This window comes from Dipodomys merriami, unplaced genomic scaffold (genome assembly GCF_024711535.1).
Source record: "Dipodomys merriami isolate MVZ:Mamm:240054 unplaced genomic scaffold, mDipMer1.0.p SCAF_59, whole genome shotgun sequence".
NCBI lineage: Eukaryota > Metazoa > Chordata > Mammalia > Rodentia > Heteromyidae > Dipodomys > Dipodomys merriami.
In genome coordinates, this window is record NW_027206168.1 from 6,332,498 (window position 1) to 6,340,558 (window position 8,061).

The following is an 8,061-nucleotide window of genomic DNA, read 5'->3' on the forward strand; positions in this document are numbered from 1 at the left end:
GCCGGCAGCAGGACGGAGGGAGAGAATCCGAGATCCACCACTCAGTGCCTCCCCTGGCCCCCCCGCCGCCCGGCTTAGCCCGAGGGGCGGCCGGAGGGGCGGGTGCGGGGCGGGGCGAGCCCGCTCGTCCCAGGACTGGGCGCCGCGCGGGGGGGCGTGGCCTCGGGGGCGGGACCCAGCCCGGCCCGGGACCCAACCGGGCCTGGGATCCCCTCCTAACCCGGGACCTCCCGGCCCCTGAAGACCTGCAGGGACCGAGCGGGACGTGCGCGGCCAAGGAGGCGGAGATGGAGTTCGCCCCCCCGTCCCCCCTCCCCCCCCCCCCCGCTCCTCTCCAAGGGTGCCGAGAAGTGACCCGCGGTGGGCGTGGAGAGCTCCGAGCCCTCACCGGAAGAAGGCTCAGGCCCTCAAGCGGACTTTGAGGATCACAGCAGAGGGGTAAAGCGTGGGTAGGGGCATGGGTCCTGTTGGAGTGGAGATCTGCACCGTTCAGGTCCCCACGAGCGCAGCCTCAGCGGCATCTGGTTCTCACATACACGTACTCGCCTCCCCAGCGAGACCGGAGACCTGAGACCTTCGCCTGGAATTTCTTGCACCTGTTAAAAGACCCCAGAGAGGAGACAGATGGTAAAGTCCCTGCCAGTCTCTGCAAGTATGTGCTCCCCTCTCCTAGTCCTACTCTGTAGGGAGGGGGATGGGGAGTAGAGCGAGAGAGAACACCCGGGAGTATCACTTGAGCCATGCCTCCACCTCTGGCTTTTTGCTAGCTAATTGGACATCAGAGTCATTTGAATTTCCTGCTGTGGCTGGATTCCAACCTGGATCCTCAGATCTCAGCCACCCGAGGAGCTAGGATAAGCAAGTGTGAGCCCCCAGTGTCCATCAGCGACAGGATATGCACACTCTTCTCATGAGTAGTCAGTAAGGGATCCAGGCTCACTCACCAGCGGGCCCTTTTGTGGGTGCTGGTGGCTCACACCTGTAAGTCTAGCTACTCTGAAGGCTGAGATCTGAGGATCGCAGTTCAAAGCCAGCCTTGGGCAGGAAAGTCCATGAGACTCTTCATTTCCAATGAATCACCAGAAAGCCAAAGTGGCGCTGTAGTTCAAAATGGTAGAGTGCTGGCCTTGAGTGATAAAGCTCAGGGACAGTGCCTAGGCCCTGAATTCAAGCCCACAACTGACCAAAAGAGGCAGGGGGGGTGGGGAGGTTGAGAGTGGATGTGAGGAAAGGATGTATTTAAGGAAGAATGTCCAAATACTGCAAGTACAACTTTGGACAAACCACATACCCTCTCCCTGTCACTAGTGTCTATCAACAAGTGGAGATCCCATCGTTTATTCCCTTTAATGCTTCTTATTCATAATCTTAGATAGTGCTCCCCACTCCAGCCACCTCCCCCCCTCCCCACAACAAACCCAGCCAACATAAGAAAATGGACAGATGGAAACACATATTACTTTAGAAAGATGGACATTGTCATACAACATATTTAAAATAAAAATAAGAACATCTGATCCTTTTGTGCAAAAAGGCTTTCCTAATTGGCTTTCCTAGGCCTGAACAGCTGAAGGAGGCTGAGAGACTGAACAGACACAGCCAGATGGACCACAGGAAGAAGGCTAAGAGGCTTGTTCCCACGGCAGCATTCAGCTTCCAAGGGTATCTGGAGCCCATAGACCCTCCTGGACTGGCCTTCCCTGCCCAGAGGGGCTGGATCAGCCTAACAGATGCGAACTGCTGATCCCTCCCCACAGTGGGGACAGGAAGGAACACTGGCTTACCTAATCCAAGGAGCCTTCCAGCAATTATTTCATGAGAAAGTCAAGTGCCAAGAGGCGTGTATGCTGCTTGTCTGTGTGTGTGTGTGTGTGTGCGCGCGCGCGCGTACACACATGTATATTCCAAGTAGCTGTCTGGGCTAGGTGAGCCAAAACTCCCCACACTCTTTCTCCTGTTAGAATCTTTGATAGAGACCTTGAGAGAGACCTCTGCAGCCACTTTTACCCCAGGAAGTGCATATAGTGTCTGAGCACAGAGCCTAGAGTTAAGAAAGCTGAGTTTCAGTGAGAAAAAAAGCATAGTCTTTTCCTTTGTAGGACCCAAGAAGAGAGGGGAGAAGTCTTGGGAGGGCCTGAGCAGCTGTTGCATACCTGGCAGGTACCTGGACCAGTGAAGGGCAGAGGGACCCAGCCTTCTTTTCCAGGAGGTGAGCTGATGTCTCCTGGGTCACCATGGTAGTGTCTAGGAAGGATTTTGTCTGGACTCCTAGGGCTGAAGTCTGGACTTAGTGAAGGACAGACACGGAGGCTCCCTGTAGAGTTTAGGAAGGCAGTTGGCACAGAATTCAAACCAGCCCCCTGGCTCCTTTCCCTCTTCTAGTCAGACCACTGAGTCAACAGCTGGAGCTGAGCCTGGGAGAAAAAGAGAGACAGCAGGACAGGGAGGAAGAGCCTCAGAGAGGGGTAGAAGGAAAAGAGGGATTAGGGAAATGTAAGGTAGGAAGAAATCAGGACAAGAACCCCAAAGCACCCTATTGGCTGGCTACAAGATAAATAAAGGGAGGCTTAAGCTCTGCTCACTGGCCCCTGGCTCATCTGGGCCTTTCCCTGATAGTACCACCCCCACCCTCTCCAACACCCCCTTCCCCCACTGCCCAGCACCAGGCTGCAAGGGAGGTGTGGGTTGATGGACCTGGCCCACACTCCTCCACATTCACCAGCCCCTGATATCAATGCTAGCACAGCTGACCGCCCACCAAGTCCTGGGGGTTCTGGCGCCTGCTCTTCCAGTTCCCCCTTACCTGGCTCTGGCTCCACTGCCGCCTGTTGACCCCCTACTCATCCAGGGTATAGGCACTAAGCAGGATGTGAACAGGCCTTCCCAAGTTCTCCCCCACCCCCAAGTCAGTTCCCTCACAAAAATCAAACCCTTGCCAGACCAAAACCACAGTGCCAGGGAAGTTAGAATCACAGGCCTGACACAAGGGAACTGAAGCCCTGATGGGCAGTAAATGGCCCACGGCCACTCACCAAAGCATGCAAAGGCAGAACTAGAGCCTAGGATCCCGCCAGGTTTTTTTTTGTTTGTTTTGTTTTGTTTTTTTCAAACCCAGGTTTTTCGTGCCGACGCTGGAGCTTGTACTCAGGGTTAGTGCTCTGACATGAACCACAGCTCCACTTGAGGCTTTTAGCTGGTTAATTGGAGGTAAAAATGTCATGGACTTTACTGCCCAGGCAAGCTTTGTACCATGATATTCAGATCATAGGATTATAGTAGGTATGAGCCACCTGCACCTGGCTTTCAAACTTAGATTCAAAGAACTTACTTTTCCTGCATGCTATTTTCAGTTCGCCGGAGGGAAACAGATTTAGCCATTCAGAGCTTTCCTCTCTGTGTTCCCAGGCTTACTGGAGGCCTGGATTCCCTGGATTTGCCCCTCAGAGGCCTCCTGTGGGTGAGCCCTCCTGCTGCCCTCTACATCCCACCTTCATCCACATGAGTACAGCTGCACATGCTCTCATGTAGGCATTTGATCCCACCCCAAAGAAAGGATCTGTTGTCCCCACACTCATGTGGCAGTTGGCTTAAATGTTCTGGGAGTATTGGCTGGCTCTGGGATGAAGGGAACTCACTGGAGAGCCATTGGGACCCAGAAGACTGCTGGATGAGTGGTCAGTGGAGATGGGGGCAGGGAAACAGGAGGGCAAGGATGGCTTCCAAATTCCAGCCTTGTGGACCAGGGACACTGCTCACTAAAGTGAATCTCAGATAAAGTACATAGAGGGAATTGCTAGGCACTGGTGGCTCAGGCCTATGAACGAAGTTAATCAGGAGGCTGAGACTGGAAGATCACACACAGTTCAAAGTCAACTCAGGCAGAAAAGTCTGTAAGACTTTTTTTTTTTGCCATCCTGGGATTTGAACTCAGGGCCGGGGCACTGTCCCTGAGCTTCTTTTGCTCAAGGCTAGCACTCTACCACTTGAGCCACAGTGCTGGCTTTTTCTGTTTATGTGGTACTGAGGAATTGAACACATGGCTTCATGCATGCTAGGCAAGCACTCTACCACTCAGCTGCATTCCCAGCCCTGTGAGACTCTTATCTCCAATTAACCACCAAAAATCCTAACAGGAGGTAAGGCTCAAGTGGTAGAGTTCCAGCTTTGGACAAAAAAAGCTAAAGGACAGCTCCTAGGCCCTGAGTTCAAGCCCCAGTACCAGCACCAAAAGAGAAGGGGCATTAGAGAAACTGTGAGTTATAGGGGTTCTCAGCACTGTCTCCAAGGATCTCATGCAGGGTCAGAAATGATAGCTGGCCTCTAAGCCCAGAGGGGCTCCCTCAAAGCCCCACTGCCAGGAAAGACTCAAGCTAGCTACATGTCATTTGCTCATGCTACTCAGGAAGCTGAGATCTGAAGATTGAGGTTCAAAGCCATTCCAGGCAGAAAAGTCCACAAGACTCTTATGTCCAACTAAGCAGCTGGAAGTGGAAATGTGGTTCAAGTGGTAGAGTGCCAGCATTGAATAAAACAAACAAACAAGCAAGAGTATGAGATCCCTGAGTTCAAGTCCCAGTAGCAGCACAATACACACACACACACACCACACATACAAAACACAAACAAAACTAGAGCTAGGGGCTCAGGGGAAGGGCAAGCTTGATGTTAATTGGTTGGATCCTAGGGGACCCTACCTTGTCCTGCACAGAGACCTCAGCTTGCAGAGCCCTGAAAGGGCCTGGCAGTCCAGCTCCACATCTGGGGAGCTGCATCCAGCATCCGGAGCCTCTACTCAAGTCAGCAGTGACAGGGGGCCAGAGGGAGCACACCAGCCAGTCCTTGCAAAGAAATACACTCCCAGTGAGGCACAGGTGGCTCACACCTCTAAACCTAGCTACTCAGGAGGCTGAGATCTGAGGATCACGATTCAAAGCCAGCGGGAAGGAAAGTCCATGAAACTCTTATCTCCAATAAACTACTCAAAGTAGTGGCATTGTGGCCCAAGTGGTAGAATGCTTGCCTTGAGCAAAAGAAGCTCAGAGACAGCACCCAGGCCCAAAGTTCAAGCCCCAGGACTGGCAAAAAAAGAGAAAAGAAAAGAAAAGAAACACACTCCACCCTGGAAAAATCTTGAAATCCAACCTCTATGGCTGGACACTGCTGTTGCCTTGTTATGAGATCCATAGGAGTGGCGGAGGAAGGGCTTCTATTTATCTTTTCCTGCCAGGCTGTTGGGTTCAGGGGCCAAGAGGAGTGTGATAAGGAGGAAGGCAGAAAACGTGGTGGAGGTCACATAGGAGCAGAAGCCCCAAAGACAGCAAGACTTGGAGGCCACAAGTCTCATCTCCAGCAAGGACACAGGCAGTTCCTAAGAAACAGACTCATGGGTTTTGAATGCCTTCCCACATCTCTGCCTGCTAAACATAAAACCTCAGAGGCCAATTCTGGTACCCCTGAAGCCCCGCCATGAAACCCTGCTCAAACTCTGCCTCCTTCCCAAGGGATGCTCACAAACACACTCACTGTGGATCTTTGTGCTTGTATCTAAGGCTGGGTCTCCATGTGAGTCATATTGGAGCAGGTACATGTGTATCCAGGTGGAGGAGGAGGAGGAACTTAAGGACTCTATTTTATTTATTTTTGTTTTGCCAGTCCTGAGGCTTGAACTCAGGGCCTAGGCACTGTCCCTGAGCTTCTTTTTGCTCAAGGCTGGCACTCTACCACGTGAGCCACATTCCCAGCCCTAGGACTCTATTTTAACCTATACCTATACTTAAACATATACGTGGTGTTTGAAATATGTGCCTTTCCTAAGTACCTACTTTTGTAAAAGGGATTGTTTAATGTGTTTGTTTATATGAGATGAATGTGTGTTGATATGCACACATATGTAGGCATACCTGCAGTCCATAGGTCAGGGTTAGACTGATGTGTCTCTTTTTTAGGTGCCAGTACTGGGGCCTGAACTCAAGATTCAGGTACTGTGCCTTAGCTGGCACTCAGGGCTGGCACTCTACCATTTGAGCCACATATCCACTTTCAGTCTTTGTTAGTTAATTGGAGATACAAGTCTCATAGATTTTCCTGACTAGTCTGGCTTTGAACCCTGATCCTCAGATCTTAGCCTCCTGAGTAGTTGCCGCGGACTGGCTCTGTCGGGACAACGGAGGACACCTAGTGGAGGAACTGGAATAGGTGAGGAGATGGCAAACAGACAACTCACACACAAGAGGAGTGGATGCTGAGTGCGATTTAATGCAGAGGATAGCAAACTTTTATAGCAAAAGTCTCCATGAGAAAGGGCAAAAGGTTACACAATCTTGCTGCAGGGCTTCATTCTTGGGTGGTCACCAACTGGTCGCCTGATAGGCACTTGTTTCTGGCCTTACCTCTATTTTTAAGAAATACAATGGGTTTCAATGTTTATCATCAATTAACCATTACTTTTTTCTATAGAGGCCTTAACTGTCCCATAAGATCTTTCCCGTTCCTTCTTTAATAGTAAGCACCAAGGAGGCCTAGATCTAGCAAGTCTTTTAGTAAATGAAAGAGAGTAACAGGAAGTTCTTTCTCCTAAGTAGTTTTCCCAGCAATTGCCATACACTCTTTCTGTTCTAGCCGAGGCAACAGCTTCTTGTAAATCTCTTACAAACAATTCCTTCTGCTGAAATGACGTTGTGAAACCCCCAATACTTTTATATTTACTTATGACTTGTCTACTAGCCTCCATAAGAGGGGCTTTCAGGGTAGCATATAACTCTGGTGAGTTAGTCATATTTTTAAGACACTCATCAGATGTTGGAGTCATCAACACTCTTAAGAAAGAGCCTTGAAAGCCGGGCGCTGGTGGCTCATGCCTGTAATCCTAGCTACTCAGGAGGCTGAGATCTGAGGATCGCGGTTCAAAGCCAGCCCGGGCAGGAGAGACCGTGAGACTCCTATCTCCAATAAACCACTAGAAAACCGGAAGTGGCACTGTAGCTCAAGTGATAGAGCACTCGCCTTGAGCTGAAGAGCTGAGGGACAGCGCCCAGGCCCAGAGTTCAAGCCCCACAGCCGACAAAAAAAAAAAAAAAGAAAGAGCCTTGAATAAGGGAACGTTGAGCATGAGTAAGTACAATGAGCAGCAGAAACAGTAAAAGATTAATAGGCACTCCTATACAGTGAAGAAAAGAAAAACAGGAACAGAAACACATCTTTCCCAGGGGCTTGCCAGCCTTTCCAGGAGGTAGGCCTCTTTGAAGCCCCATTCTCTGAGGTAGACTTCGGTGAAGTCCCATTCTCAGAGATAGGTCTCTGTGAAGCCCCATTCTCAGGTCTGAAAGCAGGTTTTTCCATGCTAAGCAGACTCCACCGGAGTAGGCGTGGCAAGTAGTGAGGATTACAGGCCTGAACCATCAATGCCTGGCTAGCAGATACGTCTTATGCAGCTGATTCTGTTCACATGCTTGTACATATGTGTTGTGTATGTGCCCATAAGTGTTGTGTGTGTTAAATGCTTGCATGGGTTGGAAGTGAAGCTGACTCAAGTAGAGCACAAACCCCAAGCAGAAAAGCTAGGAGACCATGCTAGACCCTGGGTTCAAGCCCCCACCACTGGCACACACACAAATTGTGTGTGTGTGTGTGTGTGTGTGTGTGTGTGTGTGTGTGTAGGGGTGCCTGACTATGATCCCATATACCACAGTCCCAATTTCTGACTAACTCTAATCTAGAAGCATCTCCAGAGGACCCAGATCCTGGTGCGTTGGTCCTCTTCTATAGAATCGTGCATATGAAATGTTAATGGTTTGGTGGAGGGGTAATGGAGAGCAGTACTTCATGCTCTCCTGGACCAAAGTTTGGCCCTCTTGACCGAAGAAGAAAAGGAATTTCCCACAAATTGCTGCTGCTGCCCAGGCTGCCAAAAGGACAAACGCCACCACCCGTTCCTGCATGGGGGAGCCGGCAGTCTCCCCCAACCAGAGGCTGGGGGGGAGGAGGGGACAGCTGCTTCCAGCTCAGATAAAGCCACTGGCCTCACAGTTTCCATTTCCAGGATCCTCCCCTCAGGTCCCGGCC